Here is a 3,775-nt window from a genome sequence, read left to right as displayed (position 1 = left end):
GATGAATCTTATTTCCTCCTATTGTACGTTTAACTAAATCATCATTTAACACTGATGTTGTTATCCCAAACATATATATTTTGAGAAAGAATTTATTAGGTTATTTCCTAACTCTTCTCATTTCTGTATATTTATAAATATATCACACAACCATTTTTCCAAAGAGGGAGAATTTCAGTGACGATTATGTGAGTATTTTGTAAAGGCATGCATTAATGCTTGTGATTTTCCTGATACAAAAGTTGTTAGAGCCTTAAATAAAACATTTTTTATGACCTGCTGTCTGTTCCCTAAGGCAATATAAAAGGATGCAAGGAACACACTATAATGGGCCTTTTATGATTATTCTGCCCATTATACAGTGAATGCTTAAACATTTCTCCAAAGCAAATGCTTGCAGTTAGAATCCTGATGAGTTAAATATCCTTCATTAAGATGAGCACTTACATATTTTCCTTTATGTGAAACTTATAGGTAACCAAACTGCTGAATTATATTTATAAGGAAAAAAAAGAAAAAAAGGGTAAACATATTTTGTATAAAGAAGATAAATAATGTTTCACATAGCTGCTGTTTCACAATTTTGGAAAGTTACTTCATGCCAAGGTCACTGCATATGAAATTATTGGCATCTTTGCTGAAACCCAGCACTTGCACAAAAAAGCAGTAAATCCGTCTAGGAGAATGATTGGGAAGCTAAAGCAGGGATCCAACATCTGTCAAGTAGTTTATGCATCTGGCCTACAGAAGAGGTTTCTTATTTCAAAAAAGGCAGTTTTTGCCAGACTGTATGTGGGAATAAAGATACACCCGTACAACAAATCTTTAAATAGGTGGCAAAGAAATTGAAAGCAAAGTTGCATTTATATTTTTTCCTACAACATACTAAGATACATTTAGGAAAAAGTTTCAACACTAACTGTGCTCACAAAGCATTGTCAATGGACCAGTGTAACAAAGAAGTCAGTCCGTATCTCAGGCAATAAGAAGTTCTGACTTATGCTCAAGAGAATACTTAAGACATGCTCATAAACTAGTATATGACATAATCCCTTCCAAAACATATAATAAGATAGAAGATAAAATTCATAGAGATCATAAAAGCAGAAAATAAAACGTTAAGGGAAATTAAGTATATCCTTATAGAAGGAAATTGGGAAAGAATGGTTTTCAGCACAATATTCGATTGTAAAAATCAATCTAATATGTAAAGAATGGGAGAGGAGGGCTTGATAAGTCACGGGAAATAAATTATGACCCAGAAGACTTAATTGACATGTTCAACCTGTGGATTCCATTCACATTTTTAATAAGCCTTCAATTAAAATATATTGTATGCTCCCTTTGGCAGCACATATACTAAAATTGAAATGATACAGAGAAGATTGGCATGGCTCTGAGCATGGATGACATGTACATTTGTGAAGTCATCGTATTAGAGGAAATAAGAGAAAAAAAAGGTAAAAGAAAAAAATATTTTCAATCACAAAAGAAGGAAATTTGCTGTTCAGTGATGATAATATATAGTACTTAGTACTTATTGTCATATTTAACAAAAACATGGACCAGCTATCATATACCTAGCAAAGCATTAAACATCTAAGACTGGAAGACAGAATCATTAAGGCTAATATAGCTATTTTAGCAAAGAAAACAGATAAAGTATAGACATTGTATCCATCTTTAATATGTCACAGGCTTTAAATCATATATTCCAAGAGATGACACAGAAACTCTAGACTCATTTCTTGATTTTGGGTAATAGTTTTATACTTGTGAGATAGATAGTCATTTATAGAAGTATGAAAATCAAAAGAAAGAAGATTTGGGGACAAGTAGGTAAAAGTTTCTGTGATGGAAATGGAACTGAGATTTAGGAAGATTTAAAAATAAGATTAAAAATTCTTCAAAGATGATATCACTGGGATTTTTAAAACATTGTTAATGCAACTAAGACTATGCAGATATTAGTGATATATAATTTTAAGGAAAATTGAATGGATTTAAAGAATAGTCTATATTTTGGAATTTAGCAACAGTATATAAAGCAAGATTTTCATGTGTAATTTAGAGGGAACAGCAAAACTTTCATTATTTAAGGTAAAATACAAGTTTAAAATATAAATCACTTTTTTTTTCCTTTCAAAAATAGAGGAGTCAGTCCCACTTCAACTCATCTCTTTTGCTAAAAATAAATAAATAAATAAAAAACAATGGGCAAGGGCCTCGCCTGGTGGCGCAGCGGTTGAGCGCTGACTTGCAAAGCTGCCCGCAGCCTCTGCAGCGCAGGTTCGATCCCCGGCCACCAGTGAGGGTCCCACATGGTGTGCAGACCTCTCCTGCCACCTGCTGCTCCCCTCAGCAGTGTATTTCTTCGTCGGTCTGCCTGTTCTGTTCCCCGCTCTGGCTCTGGTGAATTCTCTCACCCTCCCGCGCTTCTGACTGTACCCAGTGCTTATATAAATAAATAAATAAATATTTAAAAAACAAAACAAAACACTGGGCAAAATGCAAAAAAGCTACTACTTGATCATTTTGAAAACACTGAAAAATAATGGGTTGTCAAGATGAGCTAAACTTGAAGATTCAGTGAAGGGGTGTGATTATTCTTTTTTCTTTTCTTTGATTTTTGTCTTATACTTTCACCCACCCTGGGCCTCAAATGAAGAAGAGCAAGCAGATGTGAGATGACTGAGAAACCTAGAGAAACCCCATATCCTGGCTAGAGTAACCTGAAGAGGAGAGAGAGAGAGAGAAGGGAATGACATAATTCTTCCTGTGAAATTTATAAAGTCCCCATCTCCTACTTAATCAGCATATTCACAGGCTCAATCCCAAATAAGGAAGGGTTTGAGGACTGAAATATGTTATAAAGTACAGCTCAACTCACAAATCACACCTGCATGACACATTCATGGACAAATTTGGAGTAGTATATCCAAGTTTTGGAGGACAATACTGATAATTAAACCCCCAAGCAGAGAAAATGTAATACACCTTTGATTTATCTACCTCTGTAGATACAGCAAGATCCCCATCACTTTTCACCAATAAAAAACTCATATATAAATGAATGGATGCATTAATAAATATATGGTTGTCTAAAACTGAATGAAGATGATAGTAAACAAACTTTCATGTGCATTGGAACCATGCTAATAAATGAGTTGTGAAAATAAAGATTGCTAGGACATAGAAACATAGATTCCAGAATTTCTGATTCAGAAAGTCTGAGATTATATCTTATGAATGTACTATTCTGTGTGAACTAATTCCATTTAATCATATGCAGTGTTGAAATCAATGATTTACTTCAATAAAAAAATAGTAGCAGAAGAAAAGAATTTACTTTTCTAGCAAGGCCCCAATCATGGTGATGATCCTGGTTCCTAAACTACAATTGAAGAATGTTTGAGTTATGAGAAATAATCTACTGGCAGTGATGATATCAGATACCAAAGGCAAAAAATAAAAATAAAAATATTAAATAAAATGCTGTGTTAAAAGTTGATTAAAGGGTTGATAATATCCTAAATCATTTAAAATGGCATGGCTTAGAAGAAATGTAACCAAAATATTATTTAAAATATTTACAGTGGGACGTTTTCAATTTTCTTTTTACACATTAATATTTTCTTTTTTTTAATTTCCAATTCTAACAGAAATTAGAAAATGTTTGATTTATACCATATGCCCTTCACCAATTCTTACCATTTTACTTTTGTTCAGAGTTGCTAGCATTTGCTCCTATATCCTTCACTTTCTCTCCCTGCCT

At 33.2% G+C, this 3,775-nt stretch overlaps 1 non-coding gene across 1 annotated transcript; it reads left to right on the top strand.

The window, feature by feature from the left end:
• The first annotated feature begins 1,335 nt into the window (after positions 1–1,335).
• LOC119260000 (U6 spliceosomal RNA) lies at positions 1,336–1,437 on the top strand. The gene has a single exon (XR_005128645.1). It is a non-coding gene; the product is annotated as a U6 spliceosomal RNA (small nuclear RNA).
• Positions 1,438–3,775: the final 2,338 nt, after the last annotated feature.

Source organism: Talpa occidentalis, unplaced genomic scaffold (assembly GCF_014898055.3).
Source record: "Talpa occidentalis isolate TD23 unplaced genomic scaffold, MPIMG_talOcc4v2.1 talOcc4.5, whole genome shotgun sequence".
Lineage (NCBI taxonomy): Eukaryota > Metazoa > Chordata > Mammalia > Eulipotyphla > Talpidae > Talpa > Talpa occidentalis.
The sequence above is the reverse complement of the archived record's forward strand: the minus strand, read 5'-3'. Positions and strand labels throughout refer to the sequence as shown.